The sequence below is a fragment of the Pinus tabuliformis genome, chromosome 1_1 (genome assembly GCF_031772625.1).
Source record: "Pinus tabuliformis cultivar Carrire ecotype Pingquan chromosome 1_1, CPIR1, whole genome shotgun sequence".
Taxonomy (NCBI): domain Eukaryota; kingdom Viridiplantae; phylum Streptophyta; class Pinopsida; order Pinales; family Pinaceae; genus Pinus; species Pinus tabuliformis.
Window position 1 is genome coordinate 590,398,766 of NC_142297.1, and position 22,459 is coordinate 590,421,224.

A 22,459-nucleotide genomic window follows, 5' to 3' on the forward strand; every position below is an offset into this window, starting at 1 on the left:
CATCTTCGTGCGGAGGTCGTTCAACAACTTCTATGCTTCGTTTACATCTGCAACAAAATTTTCCACCATCTGTTGTATCCGTTCGACGCGTGCCACCGATGCATTAGTATCAGTTTTTGTTGCTTGTCCTGGTTCATATACTGCTTGCATGTGTGCTAACTTTCCCTCAATGTTGGTGGAGATCACAAATGCCTCATCAAGCCACGACGAGATGTGTTCTTTAAGAACTACTTCCTTCTACCAAGCAGCATCCACTTGTGCCTTGAGAACTTGGGCCTCCCTCATTTTGGCCAATTGTTGCATGACGGCGACCGTTTGCGTAGTTCCCCAGACTTTGTCATAAGTCTGTTGTAACTTCCGTGCTTTGGTCTCTACTTGTTGCAGCATTGGGTCTTCCTAGAGGGATGTGAGCATTAACAGGGACTGATCCAACAATTCCGAGCAATCTTGGACGGTGCACTTTATTAATTCCAGTCCTACTTGAATTTCTTTGCGGTGCTACTCTCGGACTTTCAGAGGTGTGGGTGGCTGCGTCTTCAGTCTTAGCTCCGCGATTTTTAAATTTAATTCCCACTGGGCTTTCACGGCCTCTTCTTGGGCCGTTCGGAATCTTGTGGCCATGTGATGAATCTTGTCAGCTATAGGAAGTTCTTCTAGGACAGCTAACTCAGGTAACTTGCCGCAGGCCTCCGCCATGGCCTGTTCTACTTCCTGGTTGTGTGTGACCATGTCATCTTGCCGTAGACGGACTTGCTCTAGATTTTCCTTCTGCTCCATTAAGATTTGGAGGGCATGGCCTTCCCTGGCACGAAGTTCAGCGGTTACCCCATCCTGTAATTGGTATAGAGTTTCTCTAGGAAGGGCGGCCAAATTCACCCCCCAACTTCTCATGTCACCTTCTGCTTCTGCTAAGACAACGCCTACTAGCAACACTAAAGTGTTCATTGTGGGGTTGCGCACCATCTGCTCGGTTGCGGCTGTGTCATCTGCTATGTTTGGTATCATCCCTCCCGCGGGTTGCACCTATAATGCCTGCAGTTGCACTTTGAGCTCCCCCAACACAGTTGTCTGCTCTGTCATCAGATCTTCCAATGCACCTGGAGTGATATTGTACGTTGATTCGCTATATTCAAGAAAATCTTTCTCCAAGGTCTTTGTTGTTTTGGAATTTTTGCGTGGATGTGGCGATTCCTTGATGCGCAACCTCTTGCCTTGTGTCAATTTTGTGGGATGGTCCATGTGTTCCCGAGTCTCTATTTCCCTTTGCATGTTCTGTTCTAAGGACATTTCCTAATATTCCGTGATCTCCTTGGCTATTACTTCCTTGGTCGCCTCCTACTACGAAGTTGTCATTTGTCCCTGACGTGTCTTCTCCGTCAGTTTAATGAGGCGTAGCTAGATTTCCTTCTTTCGTTGTTGTGCTACCATCTTTTCTAATGCGGCCATGTCTGGGGTGCACCATTCCGAAGGCCATGCTTCCAGTACCTCGTAAATTGCATCGTCCATTGCAATGAATGGAAGCTTTACCCATGTCTGTTTTGGATCCTTTCGCGCCCGGATATATAGGTTATGCATGTCCGCTTTGAACTCGGTCGTGCTTTGTAAATTGTTGTATACTGTCGGGGACAATCGTGGTCTACAAGTGATCCATGTCCGGATACTTGCCTCCATGAATATCCAAAATACCTTGATGTCACAAACCCTCGTGGCATCCTTTGTGGCCCAGAGCGAGGTATACCGCACTGCTTCAAGTAGGTTCTTCTCGATGCTGGGAAACTGGCTACCCTGCAGTAGTTCTCCTGCAACCAAAAGGATTGATAGTAGCAACCATGCATAATGGAAAGTTTTACCTTTTTGTTGTGCTTCCTTACAGTTGGTCAAAAATTCGTCACATAGAAACTAAGCCCAGTTGAACTGAACCCCTTATGCACACTACTCCACAAGTGCAATGACAGTGGATGGTACCTCATCTACGTGGCATTTCCTCATGAGTTTACTAGCCAGTAGCTAGGTGGCGACTCGCACCCCTCAGTCTTTGATGCTCGCTATGACATACCCGTGCTTCTGCTTTTGCAACTTATATTTAGCCTTCATTGCTTCGGCGAGACCCACCTCACTCCTGGTACTGATTATATCTGTGGGGTCACTCCCTTTAGTAGGCAGATGGGTAAGTCGGTGTACTAAATCAGCCGTGATGGGAATGGGTTCCTCCAACCAGAGATACCCATCATATACCAGACATAGTAATTGTCAGATAACAAAAATGGTGATGGCCACGCGGTGATGGTGGGGTATCCACCTTAGATTGAGTAATCCCGCCTTTTCCACACCCCTTAGCCACTTCTACTGCATTAATTTATCTTCGGCCAACTAAGGGAACTTCTCAATATCCGCAAGATCCCAATCTTCGAACTTGATACTTGGTATTCGGCCTAGTGGAAAACCATCAAATCTAATCTCATCCGGGAGAAATGGGGTCTGAAGCATACTCTTTGTGGCGTACAGATCCTTTGGTATCTTGGTTTTCCCATGCCATGGAGAGATATATGGTGGTAGCGATGGTATTTGGACAGCATCCTTTGCTTCTTTGTCCTGTGCTTCAATCTGAGCGATCAGGTCCTTCAAATCTTCCTCATCTTCATCAATTTCAGTGGTGATTGCTTTGCCCTTTTCTGCCACTGATAATTTACTGAATCTCAGTGATACCCGGACTGGCCCCATAGCTTTTCAGGGTTCCGGTGTGCGAGTGGACTTTGGAACCTCCGGGGAAATAGTTGCTTCTACTGGGTCCTCCTAGGCTAGATGTAACTCTTCCGTGAACCTTGCTCATGTTCTAGCCATGGTACTCATCGGAGGCCTGATAGTTGGGTGGTTAGTGTTATGTACAAGCTCAAACCTCAAATATCCCAGTGTTGGCCAAGGGTTTTTGTAGGACCGCGTGAGTTTAAATGTAAGTCTTCCCGCCCTTGTCAATGCATTAATGTCTTCTTGTCGGTAGATCGTTTTGTATCTATCTTGAACCTCTAGCATTAATGGCCTGCCACCCGCTCCTCCCTGCCGTAATCCGAACTTCTTGTCATGAATAGTGACACTAATGGTCATCTCCCAACCCTCCAACATGGCAGCGTATCCCCCTCGGCGTGGCCGCGCTCGATACTGCATACTGATCCTGCGTGCTACGTCCACGCAGTGCAACCTCCCTACAGGGTTCTTTATAGTCTTTAGCCCTCTTCCAACTAAGTGGGACGTTGAGACTTGGCCTCCTACGGATAGTTAGGTGGTGGCACCCCTTGTGCGAGGCTTCCTCTTTCTTGCTAACCCGGGCTGCGGGCACCCTTCCCATATTTGTGCATTTAGTAGCGCATCGCGTTCTGTACTCCTCTAGTCATTAAGGTGCGGTCACAACCATGATAATAGGGTCGTAGTTCGTTCTAGTGTCATAGGAGAGCCAGCTAGGTTGGGTTCCCCTTTTCTCAGATTCACGCCACCCAGTTGTGTGACTCCACGTTTAATTTTGCTAATTTGTTCATCCAACCTCGCAAGTTTCCTCCTCAGCCTTGCCCATTCCTAATCATGTTTGCGAAGTCTTAACCTGTTGCGCTCAATAGCTTCATGCAAGTGCTTAATGCCTTCACCCAGGTTAGTCCGAACTACTGGGGGCATGCGCGAGGAACGTTTCTCCACCTACCTGGTTTCCCTTGATTTGGTTGTAGATACAGTCATCCTTGCATGTTGTGCCTTGTTTGCAGTCCTAACTGCCGATCGAACCCTTGGTACGCGCGGGTTTAGTAGTGGTTGCATAGCACACAGTTGTGACCGTCATCACAAGTCGACGCTCAAACCACCCCATCCTGGCTTCCCAGCCCTCAATTGACACTAGAGACATTGCTTCCGTCCCTGCAACCGCCTTTTTCGTTCGCACTTGTTCCACTTAATTCTCTGAGGTGTTGTCCACCCATTTGCACGCAAAACCACTTTCTGGGCATTATCCTACTTCTGCTTCATAGTTGTAGTTCCCCAGTGGTCCACACCTTTCTCCTCATTTGTTGCATCCTCACTTGCTGGTAGCGTCCTTACTTCGGTCGTCACGCGCCGTAGTGATCTGACCATCAGGTTACAATTTAGCGTCGTTACCTCATGCAGTCGATTCTGCCAATGTTCTACTTCTTCATTTGAATCCGACATGCAGAAACTGTCACGTTCCCATGAAAGTCTTATGTCTGCTATTGGATTCACCCGGTCTTGATCTTGCGCTGTGATCTGGTAAATACAGTCCAGGTCATCGTCACTGTCTTCATCGTGCACAGGCTTAGTATAGCGCGCCCCTTCGGCTGGGTCCAGCGGAACCATGACACAAAGAGACTTTTTCTCGAATATCATCTTTCTTCACCTTAGGTTAATGACTCCATTCATATCTATGGCCCAGTCTATTCCTAACAATGCAGGATATGGGTTACTGTCATCCACAATTTCTATTGCTTCAAAATCTGTCTGTGTGCTCGCACCTTCAATGTCTACTGTAACTCCTTGTAGTCTCCCCATAGGCAAGATCTTCTGTTGGTTCGCCATCTGTAATTAAATAGGAGACCATTGTATTGTAGGCCTGCCCATATGCTCCCAAGTCTATTTAGGAAGTACATTCGCATCTAACCCTAAATCCAAAACAACCTAATCCATCTCATAGTCCCCAATTTGGGCAATCAACCGCATTTCCCGCTCGGTGTGTAAAGCATGCTTGCCTAGTTTCCAAACCATGCGTAGTTCACCTGACCCTACGCACCTAGTTATCAACTCTTGCAACCCCTTAACTGCTTTATTGTCTCGTAGTAGCTTCATGCATGTTTCTAAAAAGGTAGTTAGCATGGACGAATCCATTTCTGGCTCAACTTGATCCTTGTTGCTTGAAGTAGAAGCCTCTGCGAAGCTCTTCTTAGCCTCCATATATGTTTCTTTCGTGTGTTCAAAATCAAACTCAGGCTGCTTTGTAGGGGCCTTGTGAACCCATGTATCCTCCTCGGGTTTCTTCCCCTTTTCTTCCCCTATAGTGGCACCACTTCTAAGTACCATGTTCACATTAGGGTCCTCTTCGCGCGGTTCAACCTTCATCATTTGGACGTTTTGAGCAAGAGAAGTCTGAAGCACCCCTTTTTCATGCATTTGTGTAATTAGTGTGGGGAAATCCACTGCTTCATGATCAAATTGGTAACAGTACGGGAAACATGTCCTTGTCGGGTTCGTGCAATCACGCGTGTAGTGCCCAGGTCCTCCACAATGGTAGAAGATTAATTATCCATGCCCCCATCCATGTCCCATTCCTTGTGCCCACCCTCGTCCCTGGAATCCACCATGCGCTATTACTGCAGCTAGATCCTGACCTCGCACCTCTGTCTGTATCTTATAAGAAGGTGTCCGATCCATCAACAACTCATAACTTCGGAAATTTCGTTCGTCATGGCCCATCGATCTACAAAAATTGCCAAATGGCTGCTGGGGCGGCTGTATAAGTTTTTGTAATAGATGATAGTTGTCCGTAGTGTGCTTTCCTCCCACTTGACAGATTGCACACCAGAGGGTGGGCGCCGTGCTTGGCCCTACTTGTGCCTCTGGTCGCAATGGCATTGGTCCCCCCCTGCCACATAGTTTGCGAATATGGGGCAGTGGTCCTTATCGTGACCTTGGCCTTTGCATTTGATACACCACACTTCTTCGCACACCTGTGGTCGAGGTGCCTTACCTTGCTTCAAACTTTACATCTCTAAGCATAGGTTTTGTAGTTGCGTGTGGAGTTGCTGAACTCCCAACCCCGGATCCTATATTGGAGTTTCATGCAACCTCATCGTTATCTCTAATGCTTCAGCTTGGGTTGAGATATTTTACTGTGACAATGTCATCCTCAGATGTGGTGTCAAAGACGCCACAGACCACACGTGGTGCTGCACATATATCAATGTTATGTTAGCCTCATGGATTGTACTCTTCAATCTCTAATCCAGATCCCAGATGGTTTCACTAGGTAACATCACGATCTCCTTGAACCCGATGATAGACTACGTTTCTGATTTTGGCTGTCTAAATTCTTTGTTCAATGCATCCTGGATCACCACTCTTCCCACGTTTGGGTGGTCGCTCGAGTACTTTATATACCACATCAACGTGTAGTCCTGCAGCACACTAACCAGAGTAGCCTTTTTGATGTTATCATCCATTATGCCTTGGGCTTCCCATACAGCCTTTACCACGAATCAGAACTGATCTAGTTCCTCATTTCCTACGCCTCTAAATACTAGCAACTTGATTGCACTTGCAATTCTGACCCTCGATGGTGGTGGAGGTGGGGTAGGCGAAGGTGGTTTCGATGTAGGTGAGGTGGGGGATGACGTGGATGGGGGTGGTACTAGTGGAAAGCATTGATTTATCATTTGAACTGCACTTCTTAGAGAGAATCTTGCGAGCTCCTCCTCGATTTCTTGTGAAATAAAAATCAGAGGACTATTCTCTAACTCTTCAGTCCCTCGATAGCCCTTTCCGCTCTGCGTTACCCCAAACATCAATGGATGTGCATAACCCCTTTTTCACATAACAACATTTTAGTCCAAGTGTTCAACAATTTGATGTACTTACCCCGAGGTCCTTGGAGAAAGTGCCTTTCCGCTTTTCTGTAACTCACAGTTGTGTCTATCGTGAATTCGGTGATAAAACATCCTATTATTCGATCCAACCAGTGATCTACCACCCGTGCGATTTTATCTTTCAAGGCTTCCAGCCTGCGCACCAACTCTGGCATCCACACGATGGGCTGATCCAGTCTGCACCTTCCCAAAATATTAGCTAGCCTTACAATCCACTCGTACAGTTTTTTCGAGAAGGATGTGAAGAAGATCTCGTGGATTTCTGTGTATATGTAGCGATCTAGACACCTTTCCTCAGATATCTGCGGATCTCTGTTTTCCTGTACCATGAACTCGTGAAGCTTTTGATCCAACCATCTTCAAGTTCTTTCTTTTTAGGGTTATAGTGTTCCGACATCAGACATCCCTTAGGCAGATCCCGGTCCTGGCAACAGAACCATTTGTTGGCTTATTGGGGCCTGACCTAGGTTTGGAAGAGTTATTAGCCAAACAAATCCCACAACTACTGGCCCTTTCACCAACAGACTGTAGAGCACGGACTGAGTTCTCACCTGAGGTAGTAGGGGAGGGTGCTGGAACCAGGTTTCTGCACCCTTGGGATGTCTTGATGTGGTCTGGAGGGTTGGGGAACCGCTCTGCAGCCTTGTGCCACTCTGTATTGCTGTCGGTCTTCCACGTAGATCTGCACAAACGTACTTTCTTATTAATGAGTTATTACAGATTTGATTTTCTTCTTACGTTCTTTAAGCAAACATTTAACAATAAAACCCAGTGCGCGCAACCATATCTTAACAAAGAAAAGGATGATGCATAAATTCAGAACATAAGCAACAGATAGATTCGCAACAAAAGCACACAATGTTCCAGCAATTCTTATCTTTATTTATCTTCTATCAATACAACCAGATCGACCCTGCACACTTAGCTGCAAGGGTCTGCACACATAGTTGCAGACTCTACCAGACCTCTACGCACACAGCTGCAGGGCCTCTAACTATCTACCAACACCCTCCACTCAGACTTACAAACGATGAGAAAATGTTGCCTTCATAAACCCATAACATTTAAGATCCACCTCACAAACTCAAAAACCACCTTCTAACCCTAGAGCCTTGCTCTATTTATACATTTCCATGGTCCGCGGACCATGGGTAGGCCGACTCACTTCCTAATATTTTATATTATTTTTGGTGAACAACCCTTTGACTTGACTCATTACAATTCGCTCTCTGCGCACCGCGCGGAGCCTTTACCATACTTTTACCCAAAATTGTGGGCTTTGATCCCCAAAACCGTTACACGGGCCCTTCGCTACCCAACACTCAGGGCTAGTCCTGAGGTTTATTTTTGATTTTTTAGCATTGTTATCATGTATTTGATGGATTCTTAAGTTTATAGGAAGTTTTGGGCCAAATTTTTGGATTCTGGGATAGAAAAGTGGCACAAATCTCGAGTTCTTTGGCACATATGCCTATGTTAGACAAAATCAAGGTTAAGAAGACTCCCTGTATGAAACGCACTCATTCGTTTGGAATTAGGGTTTCCAAACATAGCCAAAGGAATTCTTATCCAAATCCTTTCTTTTACCTTCACTCTACTGCAACTGAGTCTTACTATGCACTTCCACATCACCTAGTTGTTAGTTATGTAAACATATCAATTTTTACCTTTTTACGCTAATAACAATCATGTTCCCTGCAACTGCTCACACATGTCAACCACATGTTCGAAATATTAAGACAATCATATCTATCAATTGAAATCAACCTTTACCAATACTAACAAACATGTCATAATCCATATTCAACTCATAGTCATTAGACATAATGCTACAACTATCACCTACTACACTCAAGTACTTATCAATTGTCTCAACACATACGTATTAGTACAATCATCTTAAAACAAGATCATTGGAAAACATACTCATATTATGAAATTCATCAAACATTCAACCAACTTTCAAACATACCATGCTACATGAATCAACCAGACGATATAATATACACCAAACACTCAAACACCAAATAGATGACATAATCAAACAATCAAGCACCAAATATACGACATAAGAAAACTCATTCCTTAGTGTATTTCAGGGGAGGCTATCTTGTCTGCACCATAAAGAAAGGTTAGCATGATATAACTTCACAACATATCAACTCAAACATAAATCATGATATCCATAACAGTAACTAACTAACATGTTCATGTCATAAGCTCATAAGAATTTATTGTTCATGCATAACAATCACATATGTACGATCAATATAGATTAGTATGACACCATATCACAAATGTGTTGTCTCATACCTGAATATGGCAACCATAACCATCGACATAGGTCAAATCAGGTTAACACAATACATATAACATCAAGATCTTCAGTGCAATGAACATAACCAACACGCATATGACCAATCCAAATTACAATATCAAGATATCAATGAAATAACCCTAATTATCAAGTTAATAATATATAACAACAATAATCTATATATCATGCTCATCAACAACATATACCTATCTAACATAAGGTACCATTAGCAATGCATACAACCATAGGTTACTATCATGCTTGACTATTTGACACATGTGCATATAACTACAGTAATCAATTAACATCTATCATGAATGTAACCATAACATCAATAGACATGTATATAAACCTAATGCATATAACAATCCTTAACTTACATACCTACATGCCAAACCTACAATACCAATATGACGATCTGCTCTTACCCATAAGTCTAATTCTACAACCTCATTATGATAATCTGCATCTCCTACTCTATTTCAGCCAACACATTAGCATCATAACAACCAATAGCATCATGATGACCTAAATTGCATACAATGAATTCACAAGGCATGTTTGACCTACTATTTATGCATAATTATAATCAATACCATACATGCATGACAACTGCGTATAGACACATAACACATGAGTACCAAACCATATTCACGTCATTCTAGCTAGAGTCTAGTCATCAATGCATGACCATATCAACTACACAAACCATGAACTCATGCATGACAACAAAAACCACCTCACGTGCATTTTATAACATGTGAACACTGATGTGCATAACAATGCATAATCAATGATACACACATGAAGACATACTCCATGACAACACTACACATTTACATCAAAAACTGAAAAGTAATGATTGTAATTCTGCTTCCTCTGCTACAAAATGATTGGTCTTCAAGTCTTCAATGCTCTTTGGCACAATTCTTGTCATGTGAATAAATGTTTCGGTGTCGAACATAACAAGAAATTGTTAACTTAGTGGCCATTGATGGATTCCACTAGTCAACACGAGATCTCCCATCTTTGATGTGGATGAGAGTCAAGATGCCCCAAACACATCTTTCTAAGTATGAATGAATTTGTTGTTGTCGAATACTTAGAAGATCCAATGAACAAGGGACATTGATGTATTCCCTTTGTTTATCAGCATGATAGCTTGCCCTTAAGGCATGAAAGCTTCAAGGTGTTTTTAGAAAAATATTTAGACTTAGGGACTATGGACTCAATGGTGTATGGAAGCAAGGTTTTATTTGCAAGTGCAGGAAAAAGGAAACTGACAATGAATATGTAAAGTGGACAAAAAGCTTGTAAATGAGCTTCGATGGTTTTATTAGTGAGCTAGGATTGAAGAAAATGTAATGGAGTGTATGTGGGTAATGAGAAATGGATAATGACTCTTGTTGGGAAAAACTGAATTATGGCATTCAAAATCTCAAAAATAGCACATCTGCTCATTAATTCTCGAATATCTGCTAAAATAGCCAAGTTTGACCAGCGTTGACCAGCCACTTGTAGACTTTGAATTCAAAAGTGGATAGGTATTTCACCATCCTTGGAATTTAGGAACAAATCCCAGATCTTTGAATTTTCTAATCCTTCATGTAATATGTCAAACCTTTAAGCTATTACATGAAGTTGCATGAACTTGTAATTTTTTGGAAATTTTGTTGATGATCATGGACTTGTTCTTTATAATTTCCCATGAAATTAGTCTTTTGAAGACCAATTGTGCGCACAATTAGTTTCCTTAATGATCAGTTGATCATCTGAAATCTGCAAAAAAACTTGGCATAAAGAACATAAGTGTGTTAAAAAAGAAATGGCTAATTCCTTGATGATTCTTATGCAAAAATTAATGGCAAATGAAACAGATTAAGGAGAATCAAAAGCATAATTTTAGTCCAATTCTTGATGTTGATAACAGTCCATTTCTAATAAATACATTTGTGTCAGATGGTTCATGGAATGTGCATGGCAAAAAGCTTGGCATTAGAGCTTTGTTGTGTCCTGTAGATTAGTACATTACATAAAAGCATACAACAAGAATAAAAGCATAGATTTTAATGCCAACTCTAAGCATAATCCTCTAGTTATTTCGTCTTCCAAATTCACTTCAAAAGTCTGCCAATGTGCTATGCTGAGAGCTCTTGATGTCGAAACAAGACCTACTAAGGCACATATCCATCAAGATATATAACTTCCCTCTTTGCTGCCAGAATACCGCCCTGTGCTGCAACATCCAAACCCAAACCAGAAATATGACCTCAGGATCTACTCTAGCCGACGGAACTGCGCTTGACTAGGAACCAACAAGAAACATAAGAAAGGGTCCCAACTGGAGAATAAATAAAAAAACTAAAAGCAGCAACAGAGAAAAGAACCCCCAGCAGAGATTCAGTCACAGTACATAAGTCTGCATCCAAGAACAAGGCCTTTTTATATATTGAATCAGCAACAAGGTTAGGTTCCCAAAAGACATGTTAAACCCAAATGTCTTATGTCAGAATTTTGTATAGGGGAAACTCATAAACATAATGCTTGAAACTTTCGCAGTAGTGCAGTGGTAAGTCTTAATACCAGTCGTAGTACCTGCTGATCAGGGTCACGCCAATACCAGAATTAAATTGCCTAACCCCTTCGTAATTATTTGACTAACATGCTTTCTTATTACTTCAGGTTCCCTTCCACCGTGGAATTGTTTGTAGTTTGGTTGTGGCAAATGTTGCGTCGGGAGGCTATGCGCTTAGGGGTAGCGGTAGGCAATTTTCTTGGAAATTCAGATCTCAGTTATTCTGAGGATTAGGAATTTATTGTGCATGGAGGCATTGTGAAACCTTTTACCACTTGTTTTTTTTGTCAAACAAATTATTCGAGTATTTTCCACTTGTAAATCATTGCAGGCCTTTCAATGAGGACGAGTTGAGGGCTAACGTTCTCCAGGTCATATCAGTGTTTTGTTAACAACTGCAACTTATTCTTTCGGTATCAATTCTGATGTTTGTGTTGGTTTTGTATTCAATTAATTGAATTGCCGGTCTTCACTGCGTTGTTGCCCCGAAATATCTTTTACATTTCAAGCAAACTGAGGTCACAAAATCTGCATGCAAAATCGCTCAAATCAATGGAATCACTCAATCTGCATGCAAAATTGCTAAAATCGCTCATGTCCAAATTGTTATTTTGGCACGTTAGGGTTGACCAATGACTCTTATGAAGGATTTAACCATTTCTTTTCGTGTGATACAGGTTTTGTTTTGTTTTGTGTTTTGTTTGTTTGTTTGTTTTTTTTTTTTTTGTTTTTGTTTTTGTTTTTTGTTTTTTGTTTGTTTTTGTTTTTGTTTTTGTTTTTTGTTTTGTTTTTTTTTTTTTTTTTTTTTTTTTTTTTTTTTTTTTTTTTTTTTTTTTTTTCAGTCCATCTAATTCAATAGGTAAATAATTTTTGACACTTATAACTTGAAACTACATAACAACCCAAAATATTATCTCAATAATATTATAAAGATTCGATGGGAAGCCCTCTCCTCTATTTTTTCTTCTGCCCATAGCGCCTGATTTTTCTGAAGCCATAGGGTTTTACGAGGTTGTCCCACGTACAAAATCCAACCAGATACCTAATCCATTATTTAGAAAACAGTATTCAGACGTGATAACTTTAAAAACGCTCTACGCCTCATAACAAGAGATCGGGAGATAACAGGGACTGAGCAATGGTGCTTGATTCTGAGCTCAGATGCACAACGCTACAATTCCCGTTTTCAATACTCATAGTTCTAAAGGCACCATGATACTGAAAATTTATTGTGTGGCGTAAGCTCTCGAGCTTCTGGCTGAGCTCCACTGCCTCTGATCTCAACAGGTGGTTCTCCTCTGTAATCTGAGCATAACGCTGTGAAACAATATTAAAATTGTTCATTATCTGCCCGTTAGCTGCTCTCAGATGAGCCACCTGCGCCCTTAGCTCGTCCAAGTGTTGTTGTAAAACGTTTTTAGAACTTTTTACAAACAACATTTATTTGTTGATTGTCTGCTTCAATTTCTTTTTTAGTTGTTTTCAGTTTTAACTTGAAATTGTGAGACAGAGGATAGAGTAATCATGTAAAACCTCCCTTGTCATGAAATAATTGGTTTCAAAAAGATTAAGAGCAGATATTTGTTTGCAATTCGATCAAGCTGAATGGATTTTTATTGCATATTTCTTCCTTAAAAACTGACATTGAATTGTTTATATATAGATTTGGCTTGTTGGATCCCATCAAATCAAAGCAGAATATAATAAATATTTTGACATAATGAATATTTTGTACATCATGGAGCTGCAAATTATGGTCTGTTAGGAGTAAATAAACATATGCAGAGAGTTTTAACATATTGATCAAATCACTAAACTACAGATTTAATTTTTAAATTTTGTATTGAAAATAACAACTTTTTTTTTAATGATTTTGATTTCTTATAATGCTATAGTTTTAATGGTTTGTGCAAATTCCAAGCAAGAGAATTTTATTGTTTTGTGCAAAATAAATCAATAGATTTTTTGATCTTTCCTGATCGCTCTAAGCGCAGGAAGAGAGCATACTAACCTATTGATTTGTTTTTTTTATTATTTTTGCGGGTTAGCTTGGATGACGTGTAAATTTATTCATGAGAAATGATGATGTTCTTTTTCCAAAGAAAAACAAGACTAAAAAATCTAGCGAGTTCTCGTTTTATTTTTCTACCTATTCTACCTTAACTTGGTTGAATTTTTTTTTCCTAGGTAAAAGCATGCTTCTAGTGAAGCCACCTATAGACTAAGAATTCGAAAATTCTCACATCAAGATTTAAAATTTTTATCTGATTATTTACAAGGATCTGAGTAACGTGTTTTATTCTTGGATTTGGTGCAAGGTTCTTTTGAAACCAATCTTCAATATTGTTCTTGCTCTCCAAGAAGTACCCGTTTAACATCTTTAAATTTCTCATCCGTAGATGAATTAGTAAGAAATGGGGGGTTTGATAAAAAAAACTGAATTTAAAATCAAACTAAGTATGAAAAATCAAAAAGTTCAAACTTGAACACCTTTATGAAGATCCTATTGTCACCAAGTTTTACAATTTAGTCCATAAAAATAAATTGGAATAAAAATAACTTCCTAAGTCTATCTCTAAATTATCCTCCCTAGCAACGGTGCCAAAATGTTGGGTCTAAAATGTAGATGCACATTAGAGTTTCATTTACTATCAATCCGGGTAAGTAAACTTCAAGGATCATCCAATATATATGGACTTAGAGACAAACTAAGCTAAGTTAGGTGAAGAAATGCCAAAGCTCCCTTACAGGAGGTTTTTCATTGGTATTTTTAACCATCTTAATAAATAAACTAAGAAATGAAGGAATTTAAACATAATTCAAATTGGTTACAAGAAATATTAAAGCACTCTTACAAGAGACTATTCATTTATATTTCCAGCATCAAGATCTTTAAACTAATGAAATTAAAAACATAAATGAAAGCTTACTATACCAAAACAAGTATGCAACTGAGGCAATGGGGGCCCTCCATAGCTCCACAAGCACACTTAGAAAGAAGTCAAATGTAGAAGAAAATCCAATCCACTTTATTTATCATCAATTGCAAATTGCAATTACAAGCTCCAAGTTCTACATTCCAAGAGATTCCAAATCTCCATTACAATGATCCTAAAATCTAGAATTACAAATGAAGGACTAATTTTCTAAATTCTAAGGAAAATTAAGATTACAAATGAAGGAGATAACATTCCTATTTATACAACAAGATGAGATAACAAACTCATAATGATGATCCACTATTCCCTCTTCGAATCCTATTTATGCAACAAGATGAGATAACAAACTCATAATGATGATCCACTATTCCCTCTTCGAATCCACATATATCTCAACCAATGGTGACACATAACCCTATCCTCCATGATCTTCTCCATGAGGTCCATTATCTCCTCAAATTCGAATTTGAACATAGAGTGCCACATAAGGGTGCCTTAGAAGCTTCCTTTGTACCTACACATGTCAACAAACTCATTCTAATTGTTAGGTATAACCATATGGATACTATTTTCAAAAGTTTAACCACAAATTCTCTTAAAAATGCTACGAATTAATAATATTTTGGAAAACACAATGGTAACCCATTTAATGATGAAAGTGAAGCTAATGTGATGACATGGTGGTGGAATAGAGGTGAGAAAATGTGTGAATGGAGAGAAAGTGGATGTTGAATGGAGTGAAATTGGATGTATTTCAAGGATAATTGTTAGGCCCAACAATTTTCCAAATTGTTTGTCCAACCAAGGCTTTTGGTAACCAATAACTCAACCCAAGCTAATGAATCATGAGAAGACCAAAAACAAAGCATGAAAGTAAACCCACAATCACCATGGCTATCCAAGAAATGGAAAGGCTAGGAAATCCACTGTCAATCTAGGAAACCTCCATGCCAATGAAAGATCATGAATCCATATGCATTTGTCGTGCATGTCCAAACTAGTGAAGAAATCATACATGCAACTCGGTACCTGCAAGAAAATATGATGTAGCTACTGATGTCAATGCCTTCTTGCACATTCATGCTCTTCCTTTTCCTTCTTTCTCCAAGAATCCAAGTATGCCATGCCCTCCAAGAGTTCTCCAAGAAAACTCTAAGTATCTAAGAGTATGTGAGAGAGAGAGAGAGAGACAGCTCCAACATTGAACTGACAAAAGGTTACCCTGACCAAGATGGCCAACTAATCCTCAAAATCCTTTTTATGAATGATGCATCTATTTTCTTCATTTTCCATTATTTTCCTTCATTTTTCTCCTCACATGCAGCCTGTGACCTTTCACTTTCATTTTCTCATAATTTCCATTATTTTCATAAATAAAATGTCAATTAATGCCTCTTTGCCTTTCCAAAGCCTTTTCCAATTTCCTTAGCCATAAGAAAGCAAATGAACACCCATTAGGATGTCTTGCCCACCATTCAACTTGGAATACATGCCCCATTAATATGTGGCTATTTTTTTTTTTATCTTTTATTACATGGATGTTTCACCAAGGCCGTTACAAAACCACCTCCACCCCAAACCCTAGGGAATATTCCTGAGACCACCTCACTCAGTTACAAAACCTTTTGAAAATCCAAAACTCAACCAAATAAATGAATCCCATCACACCATAACTATCCAAGAAATGGCAAGGCAATGATCAAACCACTATAAAATCCAGGAAAAGCCCATGCTGATGAAAGCAAATAGATGTACCATGCATTCGCACCTCAACTAGGAAATCACACATGCAAATTGTTACATGAAATCCTCTTACTGAAACTACTTGATCCAACCTTCCTTACTTGTCCTTTGCTTTCCTTTTCTTTCCTTATATTTCCTTTGATTACTTAATTTCTCCTCTTGGTTCTCTTCTCTCTCCCTAAGAAGCTAATTCCAAATAAAAATTGACAAAAGGCCCCAAACTGATCCTCTGATGCCTCTAATTTCTTCATTTTTGTTTATTTTTCCTTCAATTTTCCTCTCATGAAAATTTGTGACCCTCCATCTCCCTTTTCTCCTATTTTCCTTTATTTTCATAAATAAATGCCAATTAATGCCTCTTTTCCAATTTCCATAGCCATTATTTAATCGAAAGAGACACCCAGTAGGATGTTTTTCCCAACATTCAACTTGGAATATATGTCCCATGACCTTGGTCTTATTCTTTTTCCTTTATTAGCCTTTATTACATGAAATTTTAGCATGAGGTTGTTACAATGACCACCCCAATTCGATTTTTCATTCCCTTTCCCTTGTTGTGAGGGTTATGATGGTTATTATTATTCCTATACACACTATGTTTTTTTTTATGGAGTGAATTCAATTAAATTTGGAAAGAAGAGATTACATTATGAGGTACCAAAAGTCAATTAGTCTCTGATAAGGGAGACCAAACCATAATCCAAAATGAACTCACTAAAGAGACAAGAGAGAAAACTAAAAACTAATAGAGCTCACAAACATACAACCTAAGGCTAAATAGTGGCCTAGTTAACCCCAATTCAGAAAACCTACAAGAGTAGAATCATGTGCCAAATCCATACACATAGTCAAGTAATGGATCTACATCAACACTTGCTACTATGATTAGGTATATTGGATCCATCAGAGGTATTTCCTACTGGTGGGATTTCGAGATGTTGTTTGATCCTCACCAGTCTGTGTTCAATCCGCTCTAATATGTCATCATAGTCCTTCAAGTTTTCATGCATGTGTTCAAATGAATGGATTAGATCCATCCGAGACTCATGTAAATCAAGAAGAGTGTTTCCTAGCAAGAATTTTATAGTTGAAAATAGATCCATCCAAGATTCATGCAAACCAAGCAGAGTGTTTCCTAGCAGGAATTTTATCTACCAATATAAGTTGACTATCAACATATATTGGTTGAGGCTTCCTCGAGTATGTCCCACGTCAAGAATCCAATTTTTCCATTCCACCATAACTTCAGAGTCTCAGAGGGAAGTTATGTGGGATGATTCTTTGTCGTATACCCAACCACTTCTGCTTGCACATGAGTTGAGATATTCTCTTTATATGTAGCTACAAGAACCTTCCATACGTTGATGCATATGGGTATTTACTCTACAAGCACACTCCTCATGGTAGGCCACCCCTCTTCTCATTCTAGCTCTCATTATAGGCATTGTGGCAGTGCCACATGGATCCTAGACAACAAACAACACACAATACTGAATAGATAGGGATTATCCCCCCTAGAACCACCTTACCCTACCAAATTTCTGATACTTCATCAACATGTCACCTTTTCTATCAAGGTTTTGGTCCCCCAACAACATTGTAAAATTCCAACCCCCATCAACTCCATGTCCCCAACCACCCACAGACTCATACAACCACCTCTCAAGCTAAGTTCGACCCAATCTAACATTTTTCCAGATGCAATATTGCCACCACCTATCCCATGTTACTATGTGGTTGCCAATGAGAAAACCAAAACCCATAAAATCTTAAGGGAGTATGCACCACCATCATACAAAGACCTACATAGGCTTCAGCCAACGCCTTCAACAAATAATAAAATTCTTAAGACAGAATAAGGAGCTCCAACTATAAGAGGAAACATAGTCCAAATAAACTACACGTCTAATATCACAAGAAACTTTCTCTGGCCTAAGATAATATGTCAATCACACCTGGGTTTAGGGATCCCTCATACCCCTCCATATTTTGTATTTTCCAGTGGTTTGGGTCTAAGTAGTACGAACACATAGGCCACCCACCCCTAGGATCTAATTGAAACATGAGGAGACACATAAGACACCTTCTAAACAAAGAAATCAATAACTAGTATCAGAAAGAGGACTCAAGTGAAAAGGAGGGAAATTACATGAAAATAAATTTGGTATGCTCCATGTAAAGAGTGAAAGTGAAACAATATTTAACAAAATTAATTGTACCTTTGCCTCTTGATAGCTCAGTAATTTCTTATTCAACTAGAGATAGTTTCCATTTCCCTTTCTGATTCACCACCCTAAATTAGCAATTCATCTTAATTCAATCTAGAACTAAAAAACACAATGCTCCTCTCCTCGTTGCACCAACAACATGGTGATGAGAGCCTTCACCTGAATAATGAATTGCTGACACCTCGTCTCCCTCTAGTTGTGATTATCATGCCAACCTGGAAGTTGTTCTAGTGCACTTTTGTGATCAAGCTTTAGACTGTGCATTTGAATGGATCCATACATGTTAACCATAATTACCAACTTCTCCTTCACACATATTATGTTGCAATAAGAATAATCCAATTGATAGTTCATATGTTAGGACGAGGAGGGGTAATTTCCCTTTGTGGCTATATTACACTTGTTGAAGGAATGGATCCACATCCCCTGGTCTATTGGCCTACTGGGGTGGTGGTAACCCACCACCCACCTTCCTTTACTTCATTCATCACCCCATCTAGGATTGGGAAATATTCTTGAACCATCTGTTAGTAGGCCATATCCATAGGGGAGGCAGGTAGGAAATTCCACACCGACACCATTGGATGAGATGACTCCAAGAATCCATTATTAGCCAACAGATCCACCATTTTGTTCCCTATTTTCTTAACACACATTAGAACTAAAGCTGAGGTCTTTGATATAATAAGCGCTACCTGTTCTAGCAGTGATTCCTATCTCCAGATTTTAGATACCTTGTGTATATGGGAACCTTCTTGTAGTTTGCAAACCATGTTAATGATGATTTTGGAGTCCCCTTCCACAAACATAGTATTGTAACCTTGAGTCTAGGCATACTATGTCCCCATTATCAGACCTATTAACTCCACTACATTATTAGTGTCCATCCTTGTTGTCCGTGTATATATGAATATCAACATCCCTTTGTGGTCTTTGATGGTGACTCCATGCCCTATGAGGTCTATATTACCCTTAATGGCTTCATCAAATTCAAATTAACAAAAGGGGGAAGAGATGGTTGCTAATTAGATGGGATGTTATATGGGATTTACGATTGTGGGCAAAAGTATCTCCCATAGGTTTGGTGGCTAACCTAGAACAACAGAGAGACAAGGAACACAATTCTTTCCTTAAAGAAAATAGATGAAGGTATCTAGCCTACCTAAAATTCTTTCCAATTCCAGCACTGGTTGCCAAAATTAGAAGCTACACAATCAGATAACACAAGCCAAGAAAATACAAGATCTATGTAGTATCATATAAATACTCTATTCAATAGATGAGCATGGTATTGAAATATATGAAGTAAAAACATCACATATAGGAAAACAAAGAATTATTTGCATTAATGTAAATGGAAGGAGTTTACAACCATAAATAGATGTTGATCTTGTAGAAGAGATCCTACAAGGCTGAATTGTCCTTTCCTTATCACAATGTGAAACTCCAATCAACCTAAATGCATGAAATGAAACCTCTCACCACATCAACATAGGGGTAGAATCACTCTCCAAAATCCAACCCCTTCCATATGGAAGGTTGTAAATATATAGAGGAGTGGGGTAACTTGGGAGTTCTTATCCAATTAGCAATCTAAGTTTTTATATCCAACTTTGATGGGAGGATGGGATCAAAGGATAAGGGATGGAAACTCCAAAGTAGGATAGGATAGGATCTGAATGTTTTATCTGAGGTAAATGGTTGTAAAAAATTCTAGAATCTTCTAGAAGAGGAATCATCCAGAATTTCACTCTTTTTCCTGAATTTTTAGAACCAACACACATGCAAAGAGAAGAAACCTATAGGTGATCATCATAGACCATAGTGGAGAAACCTATAGATGAACATTGTCCAATAGGAGCCCAGGGAGAGTTGGTACTAAAACTGGCTTAGATGGTGCAATTTCAGGCAGAAACTCTGTGGAATGAAAGATGCATGCTTAGGGATTTGTGCAAGATGATGACAAAGGGGAATATAGGATGTTGACTAATTCCATTAGGAGGCCTATTAATTAGATGTGATAAAATAGTGTATAACATATTGCCTCCTAAAGTGGAAAGTCAGAAATGACGACTGATGACTGAAGTACTTTACCTTGTGACAAGTCAGGATGAAGAACAATCGGTGAACTTCATCTGTTACAATACATTTTCATCATGACATATTTGTTGCTGAGGGAGGCATACCCATACTCAACACATAAGCTAACATAACATGTATAATGATAAAAAGACGCATCCATAGATGACAACTAGTGGACCCATGACTAGATGATTGCCTGTGTGACAATGGCCATCATACATTATGATATCTATATAACTCCCAAAATCGCAGCCCATATGCATGAAACTAGATCTGGGGTCTTTTATTTCCTTCACACGACCAACCAACGTACAAGTCTAACCATGTGAATCAATGGTTTGAGGTCGAACATGGTAGACACCATCTGATTACCAGACGATGATGTAAGTCATTAACAAATGCGAGAGAAACCACCGACGATGTTAATGGCTCCAAGGTACTCTAGTACAATTTGTCTGGTGTGAGTAAATGAGTTGATGTCAAACACCAGATAGAGTCTACCCCTTTTTCTTATGGTATTTAGTAAAATTGTGATTCTTCATTAGATATACTAATTGATCCTCTTCATCATTTTGTGAAATAGTTAATACTTGTTGAATGTTTTCAATGTCTTCATCATCATCATCTTCAATCCAAACTTCATTATCTATTTCAGTTATTATTTTTGCAGGTGGATATAATGTGAATTTCATAGTAGAATTTCCAGAAATGAACATATCACTAGATCTACAACTTATGAATGCATCAACTATAGCTAACCACGGTATACCAAGGATCAATGGGTGTCATCCTAGATTATTTTTGGGATTTAATATCATAAATTCAAGAGGATACTCCCATGAATCTAAGGATATTGAAACATCTTCTAATATACCATTAGGTTTGACAACAGATCTATTTTCTAATGCAATAGTGTTGGGGTATATTGAATATCTTTTAACCTTAGTTGATCCATAGTATTCTTACTCATGATATTAATAGTTGCACCTAAATCAATAAAAGTGTTTATAATTTCAATATTATTGATATGGATTTTTACAATGGGGCTACGTGGATTTGAATATTTTTCGATTATTGGTTTCCCCATCATAATATCTACAATTTTTCCCACCAATTGAATTTTTTAATGTCTTTTCTTTTTATTCTTGGTTTCTTGATACACAACTCCTTTATTGTCTTTGAAAATATAGGTATTTCCTTTATAGACGAAAGCAATGAAATTTTGATGCAAATACTTTTCAGTTCTTCTGGCATGTTATAATTTGTCTTTTTATTCCTTTATCACATTGAAGTCTCTCGGGGAGGGGAGGATTTTATAAGGAAGCATAAGGTTGTTCAACTATAGGAATTGTAGGGTTTATTTTTATTTGGTTGTCATCTAATTGTTTAGGAATATCTTCCTTTGGAGGGGCCTTTTGTTGACCAGGAGATGTCTCCTTTTCAAGAATTTTATCCTCTTTATATTCTTGGATGACAACTGGAGGTGTTTTCTTTTGCAATACTTGACCAAATGGACACCATTTAAATCTGTAGGAGTTATCATACAAATTTGAAATTTTTTTCCCTTGACATTATAGATGGGTTGCTGAGGTGCTTTATTATTCGGATTGGGGAGTGGTTGTGTAGAAAGTTGATTAGATTTCTGAGGAAATGAATTATATGGTAGTGGAAATGGTTGACTTGAGGTTAATTAAGGTTAAAATTGTGATTGGATGGATTATAGAGGTTTGGGAGGAGAATAATACTGAGGTTCAGTATTGAGGGTATGGTTGTTGGAAAGTCTGAGGATATTGGGAATTCCTACCATAAGATTCTTGCCATCCTTGTGACCAAGATGGTTTTTGTGGTTGAGATGGCCAAGTTTGAAATTACTTTGTGGTTGTGCATACCGTTGATATTGTGCATTGGGATCTTGTGTCATACCTTTTTTATAGAGGTTGGCAAGG